Here is a 26,239-nt window from a genome sequence, read left to right on the forward strand (position 1 = left end):
ATGTCGTGGTTGGTATGTATTCTTTCGTGTATTTATTTTGATGTTGAGATATTATGCTTATATTATGTTATGCGTAGGTACTTTTCTTGTGAATTGTGTACATGCCTTGGTGTTATTTGACTCGGGTGCAAGTCGGTCTTTTGTATCTTTGGCTTTTACTCAGCATATCAGTGTTAGTCGTGAGGCGTTGAGTCGGCCTCTGAGAGTTTCCATAGCTGAAGAGAGGGTGATATATGCCACGGAGGTTCTCGGAGGCTGCGTAGTCGAGATTTTCGGTGTAGAGTTCCCGATTGATCTGGTTCCTATTGCGATGGGTGATGTCTGTGTCATTGTGGGCATGGACTGGTTGAGCAGATTCAATATGGTTATCGACTGCGACCGACAACTGGTGACCATACGAGACCCTATTGGGGGAGTTCTTATGGTGTATGTAAGGGTACACGTTCTGGATCAGCGTTTTGTTCGGCCGCTAGGGCAAGGCAGTGTCTACAGCAGGGCTGTAAAGGTTTTGTGGCGTATGTGATGGATACGCGGGTGGATTCCGAGAGACCGAGGTCTATTGAGGAGGTTCCGGTAGTGCGTGAGTTCCCTGATGTATTTACTGAGGAGTTGACGGGTGTGCCTCCTGTGAGGCAAGTGGAGTTCAGTATCGATTTGGTTCCGGGGGCCGCGCCTATCGCTAAGGTGCCTTATCGCCTTGCACCTCCAGAGATGCAAGAGTTATCCTCGCAGCTTCAGGAGCTGCTGGGGAAGGGGTTTATTCGGCCGAGCAGCTCACCATGGGGAGCTCCTATTCTTTTTGTCAGGAAGAAGGATGGTTTATACCGGATGTGCATTGATTACCGGGAGTTGAACAAGCTGACGGTCAAGAACCGTTACCCATTGCCAAGGATCGATGATTTGTTCGATCAGTTACAGGGAGCATCTTGGTTCTCCGAGATTGATTTGAGGTCTGGATATCATCAGGTGAGGGTTCGAGATGAGGACGTCCAGAAGAGAGCATTCAGGACGCGTTATGGGCATTACGAGTTTGTGGTGATGCCTTTCGGGCTCACCAATGCCCCGGCAGTGTTCATGGATCTCATGAACCGAGTGTGCAGGCCGATGTTGGATCGGTCGGTAATCGTATTTATCGATGATATTTTAGTATATTCGAGATCTAGAGAGCAGCATGAGGAGCATTTGAGAGAGATCCTCGGGGTTCTGAGATCGGAGAGGCTTTATGCCAAATTCTTCAAGTGTGATTTCTGGTTGTGAGAGGTCCAGTTCCTAGGACATCTCGTTAACCAGAAAGGAATATTGGTCGACCCGGCCAAAGTTGAGGCGGTGATGAGTTGGGAGGTGCCGAGGTCACCCTCCGAGATTAGGAGTTTCCTAGGGTTGGCAGGGTCTTATCGGAGATTTATCAAGGATTTCTCTAAAATCGTAGTGCCACTCACCAGGTTGACACGGAAGGGTGTTGCTTTTTCATGGGGCCCCGAGCAGCAGGCCTCCTTTGAGACACTTCGCCAAAGGTTATGCGAAGCCCCGGTGTTAGCCCTCCCGGAAGGGATGGAGGACTTTGTGGTATACTGTGACGCATCGATTTTGGGGTTGGAGGCGGTACTGACGCAGAGAGGGAATATGATAGCATATGCATCGAGGCAGCAGAAGCCTCATGAGATGAGATATCCCACTGATGATCTAGAGTTGGGGGCAGTGGTGTTCGCTCTCAAGATTTGGCGTCACTACCTGTATGGGGTTCGGTGTACGATATACACGAACCATATGAGTTTGAAATATTTGATGGATCAGCCCAACCTAAATATGCGACAGAGAAGGTGGTTGGATGTGGTAAAGGATTATGATTGTGAGATCCTGGACCACCCAGGCAAGGCTAATGTTGTAGCCGATGCACTGAGCCGCAGGGCGGAGAGCACCCCGTTGCGGGATGTATGTTTGAGATTGACCATGATAGCTCCAGTGTTGGACGTCATTCGTGGGGCACAGGCCGAGGCTGTGCAACCTGAGATGCAGAAGAAAGAGCGGGTTGTTGGTTTGCTTTCAGAGTTCGTTACTGATGGTCGGGGGCTTATGACATTTCAGGGGCGTATATGGGTGCCGTATGCGGGAGGAACGCGTACAATTTAGATGGAAGAGGCTCATCGATCGAAATTTTCGGTCCATCCTGGGGCCACTAAGATGTATTTGGACCTGAGGAAGGGGTATTGGTGGCCCTATATGAAGAGGGATGTTGCGTGGTTTGTTGAGAGGTGCTTGACCTATCGTAGGATTAAGGCCGAGCACCAGAGGCCGCATGGTAAGTTTCAACCGTTGGAGGTTCCCGAATGGAAGTGGGAACAGATCACCATGTATTTTATCACCAAATTGCCAAGGACTGCCAGGGGAGTTGATGCAATTTGGGTGATTGTGGACAGGTTGACGAAGAGCGCTCACTTTCTTGCTATCAGCGAGAGTTCTTCAGCAGAGAAATTGGCAGAGGTGTACGTGAGGGAAGTGGTATCTCGACATGGGGTGCCGATCTCGATTGTTTCAGACGGAGATGTGCGTTTCACTTCCAGATTCTGGAAGAAGTTTCATGAGGAGTTGGGTACTAGGCTGCATTTTAGTACCGCATATCATCCCTAGACAGACGACAAAGTGAGCAGACGATTCAGACGCTCGAGGACATGCTCCGGGCATGTGTGCTGGATTTCGGGGGAAGTTGGGATACATATTTACCCTTGGCAGAGTTTTCCTACAACAACAGCCATCATTCGAGCATTGGTATGCCGCCCTTTGAGCTGTTATATGGGAGGAGGTGTCGGACCCCCATTTGTTGGGGAGAGGTTGGACAGCTTGTGATGGGCAGTACAAAGATCGTGCTTCAGAAGACAGAGCAGATCCAGCAGGTCAGACAGAGGTTTTTGACCGCTCAGAGTCGTCAGAAGAGTTATGCAGACAGACGTCGGTCCGAGCTTGAGTTTCAGGTCGGCGACCTTGTGCTCCTGAAGGTCTCTCCTTGGAAAGGAGTGATTCGATTCCGGAAGAGGGGCAAGTTGGGGCCCAGATATATTGGTCCATTCCGGGTAGTCGCGAGGGTAGGCAGGGTAGCCTATCGTTTGGATTTGCCAGCAGAGTTGGGTCAGATTCACGACACTTTCCACGTGTCGCAATTGCGAAAGTGTATAGCCGATGAGTCGGCAGTGGTTCCATTAGAGGATATTCAGGTGGATGCGAGCCTGAATTATGCTGAGAGACCGGTGGCAATCAGAGATCGGAAGGTCAAGGTTCTGCAGAACAAGGAGGTACCCTTGGTTTTGGTTCAGTGGCAACATCGGAAGGGGTCCAAGATGACTTGGGAACCGGAGCGTGAGATGCGTGAGCAGCATCTGGAGTTATTTGCAGAGCGAGACTTCGAGGGTGAAGTCTAGTTCTAGTGGGGGAGAATTGTAACAGCCCGGATTTCCAGGTATTATTCATTTATTTATTTTTGGTAATTTGTGAGGAGACTCGGCGAGTTGGAGCCTAGACTCGCCGAGTATGATCGCGGATTTGGACGCGGGTTCGCGTCCGGACTCGGCGAGTCCACGCTGTTTAATGAAACCCTAATTTCCCGACTCTGAGCCCTATTTAATGGACCTTATAACCCTTCATTGCGGCTACCTTCGACCTTGAGAGCACCAGAGCATCTGAGAGTCCTTGTGAGTGAGAAAAGAGGCCATTGTTCACCATCCTTGTGCGTGTTAGCAAGAAGGGAAGAGGAAGGCCAAGCTAGGAGAGTTGGGGAGCTTGGATCTACTTTCATTTCGGCAGAGGAAGCTATTTGAGGTAATATTCAGAGCTTATTCTCGTGTTTTTATTGATATAGTGAAATCTAGAGTTTCTTCATGCCTTGTTTACCTTGTAATTGGAGTGTGAGAGGTCCCATGGGGAATTGGTACCTAGATCTGGACCTTAGTAGGTCCTGAGAGTCCCAAATGCTCTGCTTTATGTGTTTCCTTTTGAGTTGTGGGCTTAGGTTACCATTTTAGATGTCATTTCACCAAAAGAAGCCTTGTAGGCGTTGCATGGTAGCCAAGATTGTAACTTTACGTGATAAATGTGCTTGGAAGGACTGGATCTATGAGTTTCTGGAACGGATCTGACCTCAGGAGTGAGTTTGAGTTCATGAATGGCTTAGACTCGCCGAGTCCGAAGAACAGACTCGGCGAGTAGCATGAAGATTGTCCATAACCACTCACCGAGTGGTCTTACCGAGTTAAGGGTTGACTCAGTGAGTCAGGGAGAGTCAGAGAGGGTTAACAGGTGGACTGAGTGAAGCTGGAACTCGCCGAGTTATTCTTGAGACTCGGCGAGTTGAGTCGTGGTGGCCCCGCAATTCATGCCAGGTGGAACTCGTCGAGTCAGGGAAGTACTCGACGTGTCAAGAGAGGATCCTAGGGAGTCAGTGAACACGTATAGACTCGCCGAGTCGCTCTAGTGCACTCACCGAGTCCGGTCAAAGTTGACCGTTGACCGTTGACCAGAGTTGACCAGTGCTGACTTGATAGGGGTAGTCAACCTTAGTTGTGAAAGTGTCAATTAGAGATATATGGTGTTATAGGAGGATTATAGCTCGGAGGATCGAGCGCGAGTGATTTCCGGGATTTGCGAGTTATCGAGATACGCAAGGTGAGTCTTCTCACTATACTTTACCTTGAGTAGGTAATCAGAGTTATGTGACAGAGTATTTGTATGCTATATGTATGTTATGTGTTGTACTGCATGATTTTTATGTGATTTATGTTGTGCATGCTTATAGAGTTGGAACCGGAAGGTTCCCAGAGTTAGAACCACAGGGTTCACAGAGTAGGGTCTACGGACCCACAGAGTTATAGCCTCGAGTGGCTAATATGTGTTATGTGTGGTATTTTGGGGAACTCACTAAGCTTTGTGCTTACAGTGTTGGTGTTTATTGTTTCAGGTACTAATGATGACCGTGGGAAGGCGTCGGCTTGATCAGTACACACACGTGGGATTTTTATGTTATGTGATCTTGGGATTCTTTGTATGACATGGATTGGAGTTTCAAACATTGATGTTTTTATGAAAATTAAATGAATATGTTTTTATATTATGTTAAAATTATTTTGAAATTCACGGTGTTACAGGTAGTATTGGGCCCATACTACCGAAGGCACCGGATCAGTGCGCAGCCCAAGTAACAATCCTTAGGGTACCAGGGATCAAGTAGGATTGGGATATCGAGTGTGTGTACACTCGAGCGAGTCTTTGATATCTTGTGTTGTATTTCAGAGAGACATCATGGTGGGGACACACCACATGCCAGGGACTAGTGAGGGGGGTGTGAGCGATGAGGAGCACCGCCAGATGATTCATGATGAGGTGGCTGCTTCCATCTGCGCTGAGATTCCATAGATGTTCGGGTCTATCAAGATCACACAGATCGAGAATTTTGATGAGCGTTATGTTGCTCTTACTGATGTTGTTGCTGCGGCCACGACGGCCGTTGTTGCTGCCTGGCCGCAAGGGGGTGACGCGTTGCTATATCGGGAGTTCAGCGACACGAAGCCACCAGAGTTTGATGGGAATCAGGATCTGATAGCTGCGATGAGGTGGATCTCTGACATTGAGGGGTACTTCTACACATGTTCATGTCCAGAGCATCTGAGAGTTCGATTCGCACTGAACCAGCTTCGCTTAGGGGCAAAGGACTGGTGGAAGTTTGTGACAGCGCACTATTCTTCTGCAGAGCTTGCTGCGGTGACCTGGGAGAGGTTCACCGCTATGTTTCGTGATGATTACATTCCCCCGGTGGAAAGGGAGCCTTTGGCCAAGGAGTTCTTGACCCACAAGCAGGGTACTGAGTCTGTTACTGTGATCACCAGGATATTTCATAAGAGGGCGATGTTCTGTCCTGAGCACGTATCTTCTGAGCAGGCACGTATGAGCTGGTATTTGAGCATTTTGAGGAGAGACATCCGCGAGTTCGTGGCGAAATCGATGTACCGGACATTTGTCGAGCTTCAAGAAAATGCCCGGAAGAGGGAGATTGAGCTAGAGACTCAGGCCAAGGAGGAGGCAGAGTCTCAGGGGAGGGATCGGCGACCGGCACAGTCCCAGCCGGCTACCAAGCGGGCTAAGCCCGCCGATTCGAGATCAAGGAACCGGAAGGGCCGCCCTTGCGGCAAGTGCGGCAAGAGTTATGAGGAGGTGTGCAGAGCAGGGTCTCGCTACAAGTGTGGCAAGGAGGGGCATACGGCCAAGGATTGCCCCAAGGGGTTTGCAGCTTGTTTTCACTACAACCAGACTGGACACTGAAAGGCCGAGCGTCCACAGTTACGAGGGTCAGCTCAGGGAGCTTCTCAGGGGTCTGTCCCTGTTGTTGTTCGAGCTACAGAGAGTCGTTCGGTGAAGGCCGAGGCGCCGAAGGCTCGCGGGAGAGCCTTCCAGTTGACATCGGAGGAGGTCTGTGCAACACCCGATGTTGTGGTTGGTATGTATTCCGAGTTTTTGGTGTTATGCTTATAATGTGATATGCGTAGGTACATTTCTTATGTGTTTTGTACCTACTTTGGTGTTATTTGTCTCGTGTGCGAGTTTGTCTTTTGTGTCGTTAGCCTTTAGTCGGCACATCAGTATTCGTCGTGAGACGTTGAGTCGACCTTTGCGAGTTTCCATAGCTGACAAGAGAGCAGTGTATGCCACTGATGTGATTCGAGGATGTGTAATCGAGATATTCGGCGTTGAGTTTCCGATCGATTTGGTCCCAATTGCTATGGGAGATGTCTGTGTCATCGTGGGAATGGACTGGTTGAGCAGATTTGGAGTGGTTATCGAGTGTGAACAACAGCTGGTGACCATAAGAGATCCTAGTGGCGGAGTTCTTACGGTTTATGGCGAGGGTACGCGTTCTAGGTTGGCATTTTGTTTAGCCGCGAGAGCGAGGCAGAGTCTACAGCAAGGATGTAGTAGGTTTATGGCTTATGTGGTGGATACAAGGGTAGGTGCAGAGAGACCGAGTTCGGTCGATGAGGTCCCGATAGTGCGTGAGTTCCCGATTGTTTTCCCCAAGGAGTTGTCGGGTGTGCCTCTCGAGAGGCAGGTGGAGTTCCATATCGATTTGATTATGGGGGCAGAGCCTATCGCCAAGGCGCCCTATTGTCTTGCACCTCCAGAGATGCAAGTGTTATCCTTGCAACTTCAGGAGCTGCTGGGGAAGGGGTTTATACGGCCGAGTAGCTCGCCATGGGGAGCGTCGATCCTTTTTGTCAAGAAAAAGGATGGTTCACATCGGATGTGCATTGATTACCGGAAGTTGAACAAGCTGACAGTCAAGAACCGCTACCCCTTACCGAGGATCGACGATTTGTTCGATCAGTTGCAGGGAGCATCTTGGTTTTCCAAGTTTGATTTAAGGTTTAGATATCATTAGATGAGGGTGCGTGATGAGGATATCCAGAAGACAGCGTTCAGGACTCGTTACGGGCATTACGAGTTCGTGGTGATGCCTTTCGGGCTCATCAATGCACCAGTGGCATTCATGGATCTCATGAACAGGGTATGCAGGCCGATGTTGGATCGTTCGGTGATCGTGTTCATTAATGATATATTGGTGTATTCGAGGTCTAGAGAGCAGCATGAGGAGCATTTGAGGGAGATCCTCAGAGTTCTGAGGTCGGAGAGGCTTTACACCAAATTCTCCAAGTGTGATTTCTGGTTATGGGAGGTCCAGTTTCTAGGGCACCTCATCAACCAGAATGGGATATTGGTCGATTCGGCCAAAATTGAGGAGGTGATGAGTTGGGAGGTGCCGAGATCCCCTTCGGAGACTAGTTGTTTCCTAGGGCTGGCTGGATATTATCGGAGATTCATTCAGGATTTCTCCAGGATTGCGGTTCCTTTCACCAGGATGACCCGGAAGGTTGTGGCTTTCAGTTGGTGCCCGGAGTAGCAGGCCTCATTCGAGACACTTCGCTAGAGATTGTGCGAAGCCCCAGTATTGTGCCTTCCGGAGTGAATGGAGGACTTTGTGGTATATTGTGACGCGTCAATATCGGGACTAGGTGCGGTGCTGATGCAGAGAGGGCATGTGATAGCATACACATAGAGGCAGTTGAAGCCTCATGAGACGAGGTATCCTACTCATGATCTGGAGTTGGGGGCTGTGGTGTTCGCGCTCAATATTTGGCATCACTATTTGTATGGGGTTCGGTGTACCATATACACGGACCACCAAAGATTGAAGTATTTAATGGATTAGCCCAACCTGAACATGCGTCAGAGGAGATGGTTAGACGTGGTAAAGGATTATGAGTGTGAGATCCTGTACCACCCGGGAAAAGCTAACGTGGTAGCCGATGCCTTGAGTCGTAGGGAAGAGATTGCCCCTTTGTGAGATGTTTGTATGAGGTTGACAGTGATGACTCCGGTGTTGGACACCATTTGGGAGGCCCAGGTGGAGACCATGAGACCGGAGACCGCAAGCGAGAGCGGGTGATTGGTCAGATATCTGAGTTCATTGCCGATAGTCGGGGGCTTATGACCTTTCAGGGACGGATTTGGGTGCCATTTGAGGGTGGGGCACATGCCATTTTGATGGAGGAGGCGCATAGGTCGAGGTTTTCGATCCATCCCGGGGCCACTAAGATGTATTTGCACCTGAAAATAGATTATTGGTGGCCCTGTATGAAGAGGGATGTGGCTTGGTTTGTAGAGAGGTGCTTCACCTGTCCCAGGGTTAAGGCAGAGCACCAGTGTCCGCATGGCAAGTTGCAATCGCTTGAGGTTCCCCAGTGGAAGTGGGAAAAGATTTCAATGGATTTTATCACCAAATTGTGGAGGACTGCGAGAGGCGTCGATGCAATTTGGGTGATCGTTGACCGGCTGACAAAGAGCGCTCATTTTCTTGCTATCAGTGAGAGCTACTCCGCAGAGATACTGGCAGAAGTGTATGTGAGAGAGGTGGTATCGCGGCATGGTGTGCTCATCTCGATTGTGTCAGATCGAGATGTGCATTTAACTTTCAGGTTCTGGAAGAGGTTCCATGCGGAGTTGGGTACTAGGCTGCATTTTAGTACCGCTTACCACCCGCAGACGGATGGACAGAGTGAGCGGACGATTCAGACGCTCGAGGACATGCCTCGAGCATGTGTGTTAGACTTCGGAGGGAATTAGGACACGTATCTGCCTTTGGCTGAGTTTTCTTATAACAACAGCCACCATTCGAGCATTGGTATGCCTTCCTTTAAGTTGCTGTATGGGAGAAGATTTCGGACTCCCATCTGTTAGGTAGAGGTAGGGCAGCGAGTAATGGGTAACACTGAGATAGTGCTTCAAACGACAGAGCAGATATAGCAGTTTATACAGAGGTTGCTAACTGCCCAGAGTCACCAGAAGAATTACACGGATATGCGTCGATCCGAGCTCGAGTTTCAGGTTAGTGATTTTATACTCCTGAAAGTGTCTCCTTGGAAAGGAGTGATCCGATTCAAGAAAAGGGGCAAGCTGGGACCCCGGTACATTGTACCGTTTAGGGTGATCACGAGGGTGGGCAGGGTAGCATACCGTTTGGAGCTCCCTGTGGAGTTGAGCCAGACTCATGATACCTTCCACGTATCTCAGCTGAGGAAGTGTATAGACGACACGTCGGCAATGGTACCATTGGAGGATATCCAGGTGGACGTGGGTCTGAATTATGTTGAGAGACCGATCGCGATCTTGGACCGGAAGGTCAAGGTTCTGAGGAAGAAGGAGGTGCCATTGGTTCAGGTCCAGTGGCAGCATCGGAAGGGGTCCGAGCTGACTTGGGAGACGGAGTCAGATATACGGGAGCAGCATCCGGAGTTTTTTTCGGCATGAGACTTCGAGGGCGAAGTCAGGTTCTAGTGGGGGAGAGTTGTAACATCTCGGAATCCAGGTAAAGCTATTATATCCTTCCATTTTGTCAAGTTGTCAAAAGTGGTCCTTCGAAAGAGTTATTGTAGCAAATGAGTACACTGGGCGTACTGGAGAGTACGTTGCGCGTACTCATGCGCTTAATTTGGACGCGGACTCACCTGGGTTATGTTGGGCATACCCAGGGTTACGCTGGGCATAATGGGTCTAGACACAAACCCTAATATTGGAATTGTGCACTATATAATGGCTGCTAAGGCTCATTTCTCAGCATCTATATCAGTGAGTGAAACCCTAAGAGAGCCTCCCAATCGTCCTTAGCTTGAGAGTGAGTGTTTTGGAGATAAAAGTGCCTTGGTGTGTTAGTGAAGAAGAAGGAGAGGAGCTTGTAGAGGCTAGAGCTTGAAGTGCAAGTTTGGATTTGAGATCTACAGAGGAAGGAGTTGCATTTGGAGGAATAAAGTTCAAAACTTTCCTCCTTATTTGGTTAGAGGACTTCATGGACGATTTCTAGGGTTAAAAGTCCCAAAGGTGGAGACTTTATGAGTGTAATGTACTCCATGGACCTAGATCTGTCCCATTTTAGTGATATTTGTGTTATGGATCCATAAATTTGCCATCTTGGTCGTTGTTATGAGGTCATGCTTGAGTTATAAGCTTTCTAGAGTTGGGAAGTGCAATGTTATGGGTGTTAGTGACTTTTCCATCCATGCAAAGGCTTAAAGTCACCATCTTTATGGATTAGGAGGGTTAGAAATGGTCAGATCTAGAAGTTGGACGTGGGTCTTAACTGATTAAGACCCCAAAATGCTTAGAGTCTGAAACTGGGAGTTACGCGGGTCGTAATCCCAGTACACGCGGCGTAAGGGGTCGCGCACCCCGTTTTCTGTGAAGACACCGGGTACCCCCAGCGTACATGTGTGGTACGCGCAGCGTAACCTTGGGAGTTGACTTTTGTTGGCTTTTAGGGTTTGGTCAACATTAGGGTCTTTGAGCCGTGAGAGGGGTAAAATGGTCTTTTACCCATCTGAGAGTACTAAGAGAGGGAATAGCCTAGCCTTAAGGGATGTATTGATTTAGAGTGTTTAATTCATATAATTAGGCAGAGGCTAGACCGGATTTTACAAAGTTCGAGATTTTACCGAGTTACCCGAGGTGAGTCTTCTCACTATCCTTTACCTAGAGTGGTAATTATAGTTATTTGACAGAGTATCTTGTATGCTTTTGCATGATGTGATTTCTATGTGATTTATGCCATGTATGTACCAGAGTTTTCAGAGTTAGGACCGGAAGGTCCATAGAGTTAGGGCAAAAGGGCCCACAAAGTTATGGGACTGGAGGGTCCCGCTGAGACACATTGACCAGAGGGTCAAACAGAGTTATAGCCTCAAGTGGCTAATATCTGTTGTGTGTGGTATTTTGGGGAACTCACTAAGCATTTATGCTTACAGTGTTGTGTTATGTGTTTCAGGTACCAGTGAGGATCATGGGAAGGCGTCGGCTTGATCAGTACACACACGAGGAGTTTTTATATTATGATCTTGGGATGTGATTTTATGATTTGACTATGTGATACAGTGATGTTTTATAACAATTATGAATGAAAAGGGTGTTTTTAAAATGTGAAAATGTATTTGAAAATTTGGGTGTTACACCTCATTTAACCATTCCGGGGTTACATTGTCTTCAACCGGAATAACCGGTGGATCATGGCGTGCTTGCTCGCGTCTTGGTCGAACCCTCCTTCCCGGCTCCTCGGGTCCGATCACAGCATCGTCATGTGGGATAGCATAATGACCCCCCCTCCATAATCCTCAATAATGCGCGCCCTACAAAAAAGAATAAGATTAAAAGGAGGTGTCGGGATCACTGTCATCAAGTACCATGCTCCCTGTTCCATTAACCCATAAAACATGGCCAAGCGGGTCATAAACATCCCGCCATTTATCTTGGAAGTTTTTCGATCTTTCACCCCATCTGCTAAGTATGATGTCATGCAATAGGGAAGATCGCTGAAAGTGTTGGGAATAATAATACTCCATAAATAGAACACATCAAGGTTGGGTACCTTGTCATCATCCTTCCACATGTTTATGGTATTTAATAATAAGGCGATGAATCAATCTATGGGTGGGTGATCGTATACTCCCCTCTTAAGCCGATTTGGGAATATAAACTTTATTAGCAATGGTATTCCACCAAGTGAAACTCACAACTCCCTCGGGAAACTCCTTATGATAATGCTCAAGAAAGGTGCCAAAACCCGCAGTGGTGACTAATTGTTGGTCATATATACCAAGTCTACTGGCCAGCTCCACCATGCTGCATTGGCGGAATTCACCGCAAAGACAAAAAGTAAAAACCCCCAGGTTATAGTAGTCGTCCCCTCCTCGGAAGTTGAAAGTTGAGAAAAACTCCCAACCTAATACCTTATACAGCGGTTCTTGGACACAAAACAAACGCTTCCAACCATCAGATATAATAGACACCCAATCATCCATAAACTCTTTAGCAAGGTATGGAGCCAACTCCTCATCGTAACGAATCTTCCTCAGCCATTACCAGTCAATTGCATGTGATACACAAACCTCCTTCTTCTTAATTTCAACCAACTTTTTCCTCCATCGTTTCATTGTTGATTCTGACTCAATCCTTGGAAAATTTAACCAAGGATGGTCACCTTGGTTATTCCTGGAACTCTGGCCACCTCGAAAAAACATTTTATGCACAAAACAAACAGATGACATCCAGAAAAACAGGTAAAAACAAAGTTATGTGACCCGCCCAGGGATCGACTCGGCGAGTCCATGAACAGACTCGGCGAGTCCATGAACAGACTCGGCAAGTCCATTGAACTGTTCGATTCGTATGTCTGATTATGGCGAAATCATCCAACACATGCATACTTTCTTCTAAGGGTTGGCTTAAAGAGTATATATCAATAATCAATTGCCCTTATAACATCTTAATTAGATAAAAATTAAAAATCCCTAGTCAAAATCGGATTGTGACCTAAATTAATCCATTATCATGCAGAATTCTAAGTTATGAAGATGAATGATAGACAAAAATATACCTTTTTGTAGTAATTGAAAGAAGTCAAGGAAGAAAGTAAAATACTTGAGAATATTCTTGAGGGCACGTCGAGTAAGGGTTTGGTGGCGGTTGTAGTGAAATGCTTTATAATTGGATTAAAAACCCGAAATTTACAGAAATGGTAAAATTTATTCTTTTTCAGTAAATCGATCGAATCGACGAGTCGATGTATAGACTCGTCGAGTCATATCATGAATTCCACCCAACTATACGCATGGACGCGTCGAGTCAGTATGGGGACTCGCCGAGTCTATTTATCAGTTGAAAACAAACATTTATTTATTTAAAATAATATGACAACCCACACTTAGACCATTCATTATTCTCAAGCAATCATTCATGAATGAAGATAGGAAAATCCTAAATAAAACCTTCAAAACGAAAACTAAAAAGAAAAGAAAAGAAAACTCTTTTGACGGGTTGCCCCCCGCTAAGCGCTTCTTTTTTAGGAGTCTTTGGCTGGACTCCATCTCACTCACGTTGCTGCTGCTTCGTCCATGAGGGTCTCCTTCTTTAACTTTTGCACTTTATTCTTCGTCTTGTAAAGATGTATTTTCTTTTTATAAGCCCTTTTTAAATCCTCCACCCGTTTCCTCGCAGCACTTCCTTCTGCTTTACGCTTTACCCCTTTACCATGCTTTTGCTCCATTCCTCCCTCACTTGTCTTATTGTTCATTATAGAATCTGCTGGCTTGAAAGTCAACACTTCAAACTTAGTGGAGACAACAGCACGAGGCTTGGTCTCTTTCCTTTCTTTTGGCACTCCTTCTAGATCTAACATGGGTGCTTCAGTTGAAGAGTGATAGTTCTCATTAGTCGAAGCTTTTAGATCTCCTTTATCTTCTAAATTTCCATTATCCTTTTCTCCCATAGTTGTTTCAAGAATTGCCAAATGCTCAATTCCAAGATTGCAAAAGTCTTCAACAACTTCTCTTCCTTCAAAAAGGTCCTCAAAGCGATCAGGGGCACTAATGGGTTGCAGAGTAAAAGTTTCACCAGTATGAACTTCTTCGACTTAACTCGTCGAGTCATTAAACCCGACTCGGCGAGTCACTAAATCTTGAAAAAAAAATTCACTTTCTTGATCATCAGCTTCCTTGATCAGCCTCTCTGTTTCTTCTAAATCACTAATGGCATCAAAACTATCCTCCGAAGACAACATGAACTGATTTGGATTACTTTCTTGTAAATGTGCAAGTTCCTTCTCTAGTAAATCATTATCCAAATCCAGCAGAAACACCTTCAATTTTCGCGACTCATTTTGCTTATCTTCTTGCTCAGCTCCAAAAACCACAAAATCATCTCCCACTCGTAAAGTTAGTGTAGATTCGCGCATGTCTACCAAAGCACAAGCGTTATTTAAGAATGGCCGCCCAAGGATGATTGGCACTTTAAGATCCTCCTTCATGTCTACTATTATGAAGTCGATCGTAAAGATTATCTTATCAACTTTAATCAAATGGTTTTCACACATTCCCATTGGATATATTATAGTTTTGCCGGCTAAGTGGATCTTCATATAAGTAGGCTTCGGGTTCGGGAGGTTCAACTTTCGGAAAAAGGAACAAGGCATAAGATTAATACTTGCCCCCGAATCGGCCAATGCTTGAGTAGTCATCGCGTTGCCAAATTGGCAAGGCACGGTCATGGTTCCCGGATCACCCCTCTTTTCTGGTAGTTCATTCAACAATATTTCAGCAACTTCTTCCATGTTTTGTCTAGTAGAAAAGAGATTTTTAAGCAAAGTTGCATATTTAGGCGTTTGGAGTATTGTTTCCACAAATGGAATGTTCACTTGGAGGGTCTTCACATTCTCCATAAATCTCTGATACCGTTGAATCTGCTCATCTGGTATGGCTTGGATCGGAAATGGCAAAGGGGGCCTGTATGGTTTTGAAAGAGAATTGTTTTTCGCTTCAGCTCTCGGACTCGTCGAGTCCATGTAGTTGACTCAGCGAGTCGAGTCGGATTTGCTTGAATCGCCTTTAACTGTTTCTTCTACTTGCTCCTTATTGGGGTTCTTCTGGATAGAGGTCAAAGGGTTGAAGATTTTGTCATAATTGGTGGCTATTGCATTTATATGCGCCATTTTTGGATTTTGTTCGGTATTGCTAGGAAGGCCAGCGAGTGTTCTTTTATTGATTTATTGTGCCAGCTGACCTATCTGTTTTTCAATGTTATGAATGGAGGCTTGCTGATTCCTAAGTAAGTTTTGTTGATCTTTCATCGTAGCTTGATAATCTTTAAGCATTTCTCGTTGCTCCTTCAATTCGTTATCGGTATCATTGTGCCTCATCTCGGACGCAGCCAGAAACCTTGTGAACATCTCCTCCAAATCAGGTCTTTTTTCAATAACTGGTTCCTCTTTTTGATATAAACCCCTCTCTCTTTTCTTGAACTTCTCATCCTTTGCCTTTTTGTATTCGTCATACGGGAGCCATTACTTCTCTGGTTTCCGCAAATTATCAGCAAATCTGTCGCCACTTGAAAAGAATACTTGAGCCTTCTTGTTTCCATTCTCATCCAAGTCACAAGCCTTAGTGAGGTGAGGTCCATTACAATTCTCATATCCAACTCGAATAGCATGGATTTTTTGATCCATCTTAGTCATCCTTCTATCTAAACTATCTAGTTTAGCCATCATTTCCGCCATGCCATCGTTAACCGTGTTCACTACCCTGCACTTACTTCATTGCATGGGTTATGATATTCTCTAGAATGTTTAGAGAACTCCTCAATTAATTCCTTGATTACCGAGGGCGCCTTCTTTGTGAGGGCTCCTTGCAAGTCAAGGAGCTGCCGAGTTGTAACATTGACTCCATCATAGAAGATGGAGACATCTTGTTGGCAATTAAGATCATGATGTGGGCAATTCCTTAGTAGACTTTTATATCTCTCCCATGCCTCATAAAGGGACTCTCCAGGTTGTTGTTCAAAGTTGGCAATAGCTTTCTTTAACTTGTCTATTTTAGAAGGTGAGCAAACTTGGTCAATGAATTCTTCTTTCATCTTAGCCCATGTAGTGATAGATCCGGGAGGGAGTGACTTGAGCCAATCTTTTGCAGCACCTTTGAATGTAACTGGAAGCATACGAAGCAGCTGGGTTTCGCGAGGCACATTTGGAACATTAAAGTAATCAGATACATCATTGACTTCATCCAAGTGTTTATAAGCATCTTCGTGGTCTTTTCTGTAAAAGGGGGTCTCCTTAAGTTGAGCAAGTATGTTACCCTTGAGCTTAAAAGTGGCAGTCGCGAGAATTGCGGGTTGCACAAGTCCCGGGCCGGTGTCATCTCGTATCCTCTTCTTCCATTCACCCATGGGAACTTCATTAATATTCGCCATGATGTTGTCAAAGTCACCTTCTAGATCGTTGTCTTCTCCAAATTCGCTTTCTTCCCTTTCAGACTCGTTCACGGTGTCTTCCTTGATTGGGTCTTCGTTTGCCAAGGAAGAGGTGTTGGATGCTCCTGATTTGATGCTCTTTTTCTTGCTGAAAACGGACTTTAGATTCTTCAAAGGAGAGTTCTTTGAAGAAGCGGATTCTCCAACGGCTTTTTCTTTGTTCTTCTTTAGAGCGGACTCCGGGTCTTCTAATGGAGGGACCAAAGGCGTATTGGATCCTTGGATCATGTAACAACTGTAACCAAATTAAGGAAAACGCGTAAAAATAACAAAAAGAAAATAAAAATAAAAAGTGCAAAACTGCAATGGACTCGCCGAGTAGGTTCGACTGCACTCGGCGAGTTCAAGCCAGAAACAAAAAAAATTACTAATTAAAATTCTAAAAATGGAAATTACTAAAACTAATCCTAATAACTATATTACCTAAAAATAACTTTGTGCAAGATAAATCTCAAACAAATGATCGATAAAACCATAAATTAGTACTAACTTTTGAACCGTTCCCCGGCAACGGCACCAAAAACTTGATGTGTGTTTACTCAAAAAGTTTTAATCCTACTTTTAATTATAAAATTAACACACAAAGTAAGTGGACCTATATATTGTGATAAAGCTAATACGTAGGGTATCGAACTCAGGGAATGGGAAACTAAAACTAAAAACTAATATTATCTAAAAATAAATAATAAACGAAGGGTTTTCTCTAGTTTTACAAGACTAGAAACTTAATTCAAATTAACTATCTAACAACTAAAACACGGAATTACCAACTAAATTCAATAATAAAGAGGACTTCTGTTTAGGCTCGACTCATTTGTTCCCATGGATGATTTCAATGTATCAGATTAGTTCTTCATTGGCTACCGACTAAGATGATTAGATTCACGTTTGCTATCACTAATACTTAGAAAATAAATTAATCCAAGCAGTGGCCAGTTGCCGAAATTAACGGATTTCCTAGTTATTGATTCAGGTTAAATAAGACTTGTAATGGTTAATTAAATTGGCCCTTCAATTAACCTCTTGTTGATGTTCATCAAACAAGCTCACACATTAACTCACTATCTTCTAGTTAATTCTAGTTTCACAATCGCTATTCCTAGACATACAACTATGTGGTCACAATAAATCATATGAAATTAATAACTAAGAGATGTTCATACAGCTTAATTATTGATTTATTAATAGAAGAATATTTATTGTTAACACATAAGGTTCTTTAACAAGCTTAATAAAACATAATCACCAATTAAAATTAATCCTAGTTAAATAATCAATCCATGTTCACAAATTCATCTAACCTAAACAGAAGTTATGAGTTTTAGCTCATGATTACAGTAAACATAGACCTAAAAACGAAATCTAAGTATGTAGACATGATTCAAATCAAAACGGTATTAAGAATAAACCAAAATTGTCTTGATTCTCTTCACAATTGAATATAGGGTTGATTCCATAGCTCCTCATGACCTAGCAGTACCTCCTAATCGTTTATCAGCCTCCTAGGGTTCCAGAGAAGTCCCCCATCTCGATCTCAAAGTCACTATTTATAATATTCTGGAAACAGAGACGACTCGTCGAGTCTAGTTACTTACTCGCCTAGTCCCTCATTAAAAATCCGTGTATGGAAAGGACTTCAAGATGTTCGCGAATCTTCGATGCGACTCGCCGAGTAATCGACCCTACTCGCTGAGTCCTTGTTCTTTGCATTTTTCTTCTTTGTTCAATCCCGGGCTTCCAACCGCTTCTCCTGATTCCTTTCACTTCCGAGCTTCTCTTTTGGAATGAAAATACAATTTGAACAATGTTAAGTACCTTTTTTCCATTTTATGCAATTAATTATCCAATAAATGATAAAAAACTATACTAAATATAGGGCTAAACATGCACATATCAAGATACTTTGGGCAGCTTCGTTTCCAATGCCCTATCTTGTGGCAGTGGTGGCACTCTGCCTCCTTAGGGTTGGAGTTGGGTTTAGCAGAACCAACCTTGGTTCCACTAGAAGAGGTACCATCTTGGGACTTTCTCTTATGGTGGCTCTTTGAGGGAGCCTTCCTCTTCTTACCCTTTCCTTGCCCAATTGCCAAGACTAGGGCAGCAGCGGGAGTAGGAGTTGATGTAATAGACTTATCTTTGAGATTGCTTTCAGCAATCCTTAGCAAGCCTTGAAGCTTGCTCAAAGTGACCTCTTCCTTATTCATGTGGTAGGTCATGCATAACTGGTTGTAGTAGGGAGGCAAGGAGTGAAGGATGATGTCAATTGCCATCAATTCATCAAAGTTCACATTCAATTTTTGCAGGCGATCGACATATCTCTGCATCTTTTGCAGATGGTCGGTAATGGACTCTCCGCTACCTATTTTGGCAGTGATCATCGTAGTGATGATCTCATACCTTTCTTTCCTAGCGCTCTGGTGGTACCGGTGCAACAGATCTTGATGCATCTCATAGGGATACATGTCCTCATAGGACTTCTGGAGTTCTGCGGTCATGGTCGTCAGCATGATGCAATGGACTATCGTAGCATCACGCTCATGGGCCTCAAAGGCCATGATTTCTTCAGCAGAGGCAGTGTTGATGTTGATTTCCTTCTGTTTCTCATCGACGACATACTCTTTGTCCTCGTAACGAGTGACTATTCAGATGTTTCGGATCCAATCATTGAAATTGGACCCGTCAAAGATTAATCTCCCACACAAGTTCATGAGTGAGAACGAGCCGGAGGAACTTGAGCCGAAAACGCTGTTGTTGACGTTCAACATCTGAAAAGGAAAAAAGAACAAAGTTTGATTAGAAATGAATCCCCAATTAAACACCCAAATGAGAAATTAAGGCAAGGATCCAACAACATTATTTACAAATTAGAAGAGGGATGTCGTAATCTAACAAGTAAATAATTCGAAGGTAAGTGAATGATGATTCACTAATTTTCCACCAAAAAAAGAGATTAAGTTTTTTTAAATGTATTGAAAACGCCTAGATCTTTTGAGATTCATTGAACTTTGCGATGCCATGTTTAAATCTCGATATGCCCCTCAAATTTGTGACTGGGATGTCGAGGATCACAAAGAGGGTGTGAATAACCATGCAAATATACATGGTGCCCTCATTGTTACAGTCACCTATTCGATGTGTCGGTTAACCAGACGCGCTCCATCGAACTATGACAAACAATGAGTCCCCCTTTGCCACCTTTGCTTAGAATGCAATTAGTGTGTCGGTTAACCACACACGCTCCACTAACGTCGTAGCAAGGGTACAAAGTGTAACTTTGTAGCACCTAGTTCCTAGTATGTATGATTTATCTAAGTATTTTACATTTTTTAGCCTTGGACTCGGCTAATCGTAGGCCCGACTCGCCGAGTAAGGACGGGATATTGAGCATGTTTAACTTGGCGACTCGGCGAGTCCATACTCTGGACTCGGCAAGTCCACCAGTCTGGAAGGAACCCTAATTTCAGGGGTTTGCACCCTATTTAAACCCCCTTATGCGCCCCCAAGTTAGTCTACTTCACCCTTAGAGCATCCTATACCGAACCCTAACCCTATCCTTGTGATTTGAAGTGTTCTTGTACTTATTCCTTGAAGAGTGAAGAAGAGAAGGAAGGAAAGACCAAAAGAGAAGGTGAAGAGCAAGGATCTAGGACCTAATCCAGAGTTCATTGAGGTACAATTCGGATCTATTTTGTTTCTATGCTCAAATCCCCATTAGAACACCATTAAATCTATCTTTGAGCCATTTCCAAGCTTGATAGTAGTATAGGGATCATAATGGGTTGAATAGCCACTAGATCTGGCTATGTTCGAGTTCCAGGAGCCTAGATCTAATACCTTTATGGGGCCATATTGCATGAAGACCCTAGATCTACCCCTTTTAGTATGTTTTGAGCCTTAAAATCCCCATTGATGATTATATACACATAAAGTTGGAAACTTTACGTGTTAATCAATCTCTAGGAACCCGGATCTATGAATAGAATGCACTGGATTCGAGCAGAATCGAGTGTAGAGAGATTGCATGTATGCGACTCGGCGAGTTGTTCTTCGGACTCGACGAGTCGAGTCGCGAGTCCCCGATTTTTCCCCTTCCGAGTATGAGAGTAGAGCAGTGAGCCATAGGTGGACTCAGTGAGTCGGAAGCCAGACTCGGCAATGGAGGCACTCCGCGAGTCAATGTCCAAGGCAATCTTCTTGCCTCAAGAACAAACTCAACGAGTTGTTCATACAACTCGGCGAGTCACAGTCTAGAGTGTTCATCGTATGAAGATCAACTCGGCGAGTTGTTTATACTACTCGGCGAGTCGGATGAAGGACCATTGAGTATCAGTTAGGAAGAGAACTCGTCGATTCAGTGCCTAACTCGACTAGTAGAGTCGGGAGTAAGGACAATCGACTGGATATGGACTCGACGAGTTGGAAAGCCAACTCAGCGAGTCGGGTCAACTGGAAGTTGACTTTGACTCTGACTTGACTGTGGTTTGGAATCGGTCAGGGGTAAAATAGTCATTTTACCCTGGTAATAGTATCAATGTCTAATCAAGTGTTTTATGGAAATATAGCCGGAGGATCACCGGAGCAGCAGTCAGACATTTGCGGATCAGCTTTTCAGCAGCCAGCCTTTCGAGGTGAGTTACCTTCCAGTAGGGGTGGGTCTAAGGCCACAATGCCGGCCCACCAAGTAGGAGTATTTCAGAAGATGATTGTCTTTGTGATAATTATCTTGGTATGGATACGTGTTTGGTTGTGAGATATATCTATATGATATGTTACATGTATGATAGGGATAGTTTTTCCCTGACAGTGGTCCTTAGGACCGAAGGGTAGGTCAGTACTCGTATATGCCTGATTGTATTCTTATACCTTGTTGTTGTATGCTAGTACTAGGGGTGGAATAGACCCCAGTTACTGGTTTAAAGATACCGATGATGATTACCAGTTGTAAGATACCGATGATGATTACCGATTGAAAGATACCGATGATGATTACCGGTTGAAAGATACCGATTGTATTGTATGGTATGTGGTATGATGGGGGAAATCACTAAGCTTTGTGCTTACAGTTTCATTTTTCGGTTTCAGGTACCTCTTCGTCTAACGGGAAGGAGTCAGCGGCATAGCATGGCATCACACACACATATGATTTTCTGCACGGAGTTTTCTGGATTTTACTCTGAGATGATATTTGTTTATGACATGGGATTCAAACATGATATAATGTTTTATGAAATGCCGTGTTGGCACAGTATTTTCTAATGAATGCTTTTTTGAGATAGATAATTAAAATGAAAATTTTGGGCTTGAATTTTGGGATGTTACATGTTGGTATCAGAGCCCTGGTTTGAGGGATTCGGACACACCCTCGGGGGTGTCTAGACTCAAACCGAGGGACTAAAAGATTTTTACAAGGAAAATGGTTTTCTAAAATCTAAAATGGGAAGTTTTAAGAAGGACGAAGTTTATGATGCGTGCGATCGTTCGGGCTCAAGTAAGTTTTCCCCAAGATACCCATACTTGTTATGTTATGTTGTATGGTTTTCATTCAGAAAACGGCATGCTAGAATAGGACTAATGATCTAGGAGGATGCCTTGTGTGCCTGAGATATGATTCGAATAATTGCATGCTAGTTACGGCTAAGGATCTAGGAAGGATGCCTTATACGCCTGTTGTATGAGTTGTATGCTAGGACTGTTTAGTCAGCTGTAGGATGGCCTGTGTAGGTTATTCCTGGTTTGGTTACTCAACGCACGAATGCTACTTGCTTGTGATATGAGGGTTCTGGCCAACTTTGACTAACTAGTGAACGGATATGTAACAGTATCCGCAAACTAGTTAGGGGGACTCGGTAAGGACTCCTAATGCAGCTGATGGCAGGGAGTATGTCGGAGAGTGGCCTAAGGAAACCTAGGATGTGACCAGTAGGAAGAGCATCGGTGAAAAGGGACTTGGTGAAATCAAGGCAATCCTTGAGAAAAGTACGGATAGATGTGGAAGGTTGTATGGGCCCATACTACTGAAAGCAGAGGATCCATACTCAATTCAAGGAGGGCCGAGATGGAACCTGGAAACTTAGAGAGTGTGTGAGACCTTTCGGGGGTATATGTGATCCTGAAGATTGTGTTATTCTTTTCAGAATGGTGGTCACACGTCATGGAGCAGGGGGATCAGGATCTAGTTCAGGATCGGGTTTGGGAGCGGGATCCGAGCATGTTGATGATGCGTTATGCGATTTCATCGCGTCTGAGATTACGAGAGGTATCCTTGAGGCGACCCCGGTCATTTTCAGGTCGATCAAGGAAGGGATTATCGAGGTGACTGAGGATCGCCTCCGGGCATTCAGGAGTGATCTGGCGTCTAGCCAGGTGGGTACACGTACACTGTCCTTTAAGGACTTCCGTGGAAGTGGTGCACCGGATTTTCATGGTTGAAGGACCCCATTGCTGCTAGGAGATGGATCGCAGACATTGAGTCTATGCAGCTGACGAGCTTCTTCCCGGAAGAGGCAAAGCTCCGTTTCGCTGCAAGTTGTTTGAGGGATAGAGCCAAAGATTGGTAGGAGTTGATTCACGATACGTTGGGAGCCCCAACCATTGAGGCTATGACATGGTCAGATTTCGTGACCCGATTCAGGGCTGAGTTTGCACCAGCTGTGGAGCTTCCGCAGCTGGCCAGAGAGTTTTTGGATATGAGACAGACTACGGAGACTGTGGCGGAGATCACCGCCAAGTTCCGGGAGAGGGCCTTGTTGGTACCCCAGTATCTGGGGATGAGGATATGAGGAGGACCCGATACCATGACATGCTACGGGCTGATATTCACGAGCATGTTAGTTTCTCTGCTTGCCCTACCCTGGTTTCCATGATTGTCAGGGCTAGGGAGAGAGAGATTGATTTGGAGCACATACGGAAAAGGAAAGCCACTGAGGGGCAGACGATGGGGGCTTCGGGGAAGAAGCCCAACGGATCCGATGGTAGGCCGAAAGGCCAGTCAGGGAGGGACCGCTGTGGGAAATGCGGTCGGGCACATGAGGGAGTTTGTCGCACTAGGTCGGGTTCAGGCTGCTATAAGTGCGGCAAGGTTGGGAATTTTGGCAGAGATTGTACTGCCCCTGCTTCTGTGATTCAAACATCAAACCTGATGTGCTTCCATTGTAATTAGAAGGGCCAAAAAAAGGCCAATTGTCCCAGGTTGACAGCAACAGCAGCGCCGGCAGTGGCGCCAGCGTCAGCGACAGCACGGGTTATGGATGGCCGGAAGGTCAAGTCGAAGGCACCAGTGGTTCGGAGCCGAGCATTTCAATTGACAGCCGAGGAGGCACGCGTTGCACCCAATGTGGTGACGGGTATGATTCTTTCCCTCTTATTTATTTGTATGATGTTATGATATTGATATGTGCTATGTGTGTATGCGTTTAGGATCGTTCCATGTGAACGGTATCCCAGTTCAGGTGTTGTTTGATTCGGGTGCTACCCGATCATTTGTCTCTCTTGTGCTTAGCAAGAAGTTTCCTGAGTCTTCGGGCATGTTGGACTGCCCTCTAGAGGTCGAGATTACAGACGACCGATCAGTGCAAGCATCGGAGGTCTACCGAGATTATGTTTTGAGGTTGTTCGAGGAACGTTACCTGGTAGGCTTGGTTCCTATACCGTTGTGAGGGAACAAGGTTATTATAGGTATAGATTGGTTGACCCTGAATGGGGCAGTGATAGATTGTGCACATCAGCTGGTGCGGATCAGGACCCCAAGTGGGGGAGAGTTGGTAGTTAACGGCAAAAGGCCACGGCGAGGACCAGCGGTATGTTCAGCAGTGAGAGATAGGCGCTACCATCCGCAGGGTTGCGCAGGGTATATCGCTTATGTTATGGACACCCGGGAGGCGGGTAAGGCGACAGTGGGCGATGTACCCGTGGTGTAGGAGTTTATGGATGTATTCCCCGAGGAGTTTCCTAAGATACCCCCGGAGTGGCAGGTGGAGTTTAAGATCGACCTAGTCCCTGGTGCGGCTCTGATAGCCAAGGCGTCGTATCGGTTGGCTCCTCCTGAGATGCAGGAGTTGTCTACACAGCTGCAGGAGCTGTTAGACAAGGGATTCATTAGACCGAGCAGTTCACCCTGGGGAGCCCCGATTCTGTTTGTGAAGAAGAAGGATGGGTCGCATCGGATGTGTATAGACTATCGGGAGCTGAATAAGGTAATGGTGAAGAAACCATTACCCACTCCCGAGGATCGATGACCTCTTCGACCAGCTTCAGGGAGCATCTTGGTTCTCCAAGATTGATTTGTGATCAGGGTATCATCAGATGAGGGTCAGAGAGGAGGATGTGCAGAAGACTGCTTTTCGGACACGCTATGGTCATTACGAGTTTGTGGTGATGCCTTTCGGGCTCACCAATGCTCCTGCCGCGTTCATGGATCTCATGAATCACGTGTGTCGGCCGATGTTGGATTGGTCTGTGATTATTTTCATTGATGATATCTTGGTTTATTCCAAGACGCGAGAGCAGCATGAGAAGCACTTGCGTGAGGTTTTGAGTACTTTGAGGAGGGAGAGCTTATATGCTAAGTTCTCCAAGTGTGAGTTCTGGTTGCGCAAGGTGCAGTTTCTATGGCACCTTGTCAACCAGGACGTGATATCAGTGGATCCGGCCAAGGTAGAGGCTGTGATGAGATGGGCGGTCTCGAGGTCTCCATCCGAGATTCGGAGCTCCCTAGGATTGGCAGGCTACAATCAAATATTTATTCAGGAATTCTCCAACATAGTCGTACCCCTAACCAGGCTGACAAGGAAAGCCGTGGTTTTTCGTTGGGAGCACGAGCAGCAGGTTGCATTGGAGACGTTGAGAAAGAAATTATGCGAGGCGCCAATCTTATCCCTGCCAGAGGGCATGGAGGATTTTTTTGTGTACTGCGATACATCCATCTCGGTTTGGGCGCAGTGTTGATGCAGAGAGGGCACGTTATTGCTTACGCTTCGAGGCAGCTGAAGCCTCACGAGGCAAACTACCCGACGCGCGATTTGGAGCTGGGGGCTGTTGTATTCGCCCTCAAGATTTGGCATCATTACCTCTATGGGGTTCGTTCTACCATCTACACAGACCACAAGAGCTTGAGGTATCTTATGGACCAGCCGAATCTGAACATGAGGAAGCGTCGGTGCCTTGACGTGGTAAAGGATTATGATTGTGAGATCCTTTACCATCCGGGGAAAGCCAATGTGCTGGCTGACGCGCTTAGCCGCAAGGCAGTGTCGATCCGAGATATCTGCCTGAGGATGACAGTGGTGACTCCGCTGTTGGAGCGGATTCGGGAGGCCCAGCAGGAGGACATGAAGGTGGAACATCGGATAAGCGAGCGGATTGTGGGGCAGGTTTCCTTCTTCGACTATGAAAGTAGAGGATTGCTGACACTACACCGTAGGGTGTGGGTGCCATATCTCGAGGGTGTGCGCCAGGTTCTGATGGAGGAGGCGCACAAATCTCGATTCTCCATTCATCCGGGGGCGATGAAGATGTATAGGGATCTTCGTCTAGACTATTGGTGGCCCTGCATGAAGCGGGATATAGCTTGGTACGTGGAGCAGTGCTTGACCTGCAGGAAGGTCAAGGCCGAGCACCAGAGGCCCCACGGCAAGATGCAGCTGTTGGAGATCCCGTTGTGGATATGGGAAGATATCAGGATGGATTTTATCACCAAGCTTCCCAGGACCGCACGGGGAGTGGATTCTATATGGGTCATCGTGGATCGGTTAACCAAGAGCGCCCACTTGATACCGATCCAGGAGAGTATCTCGGCTGAGAATTTGGCCGATATCTACATTCGAGAGGTGGTGGCACGGCACGGAGCGCCGGTCTCCGTGAT

At 45.8% G+C, this 26,239-nt stretch overlaps 1 non-coding gene across 1 annotated transcript; it reads left to right on the forward strand.

The window, feature by feature from the left end:
- The first annotated feature begins 15,829 nt into the window (after positions 1–15,829).
- On the forward strand, positions 15,830–15,936 carry LOC145103616 (small nucleolar RNA R71). Its single transcript, XR_013706698.1, has one exon. It is a non-coding gene; the product is annotated as a small nucleolar RNA R71 (small nucleolar RNA).
- The last annotated feature ends 10,303 nt before the right edge of the window (positions 15,937–26,239 follow it).

This window comes from Lactuca serriola, chromosome 4, assembly GCF_051521515.1.
Source record: "Lactuca serriola cultivar US96UC23 chromosome 4, Lser_US96UC23_V15, whole genome shotgun sequence".
Lineage (NCBI taxonomy): Eukaryota > Viridiplantae > Streptophyta > Magnoliopsida > Asterales > Asteraceae > Lactuca > Lactuca serriola.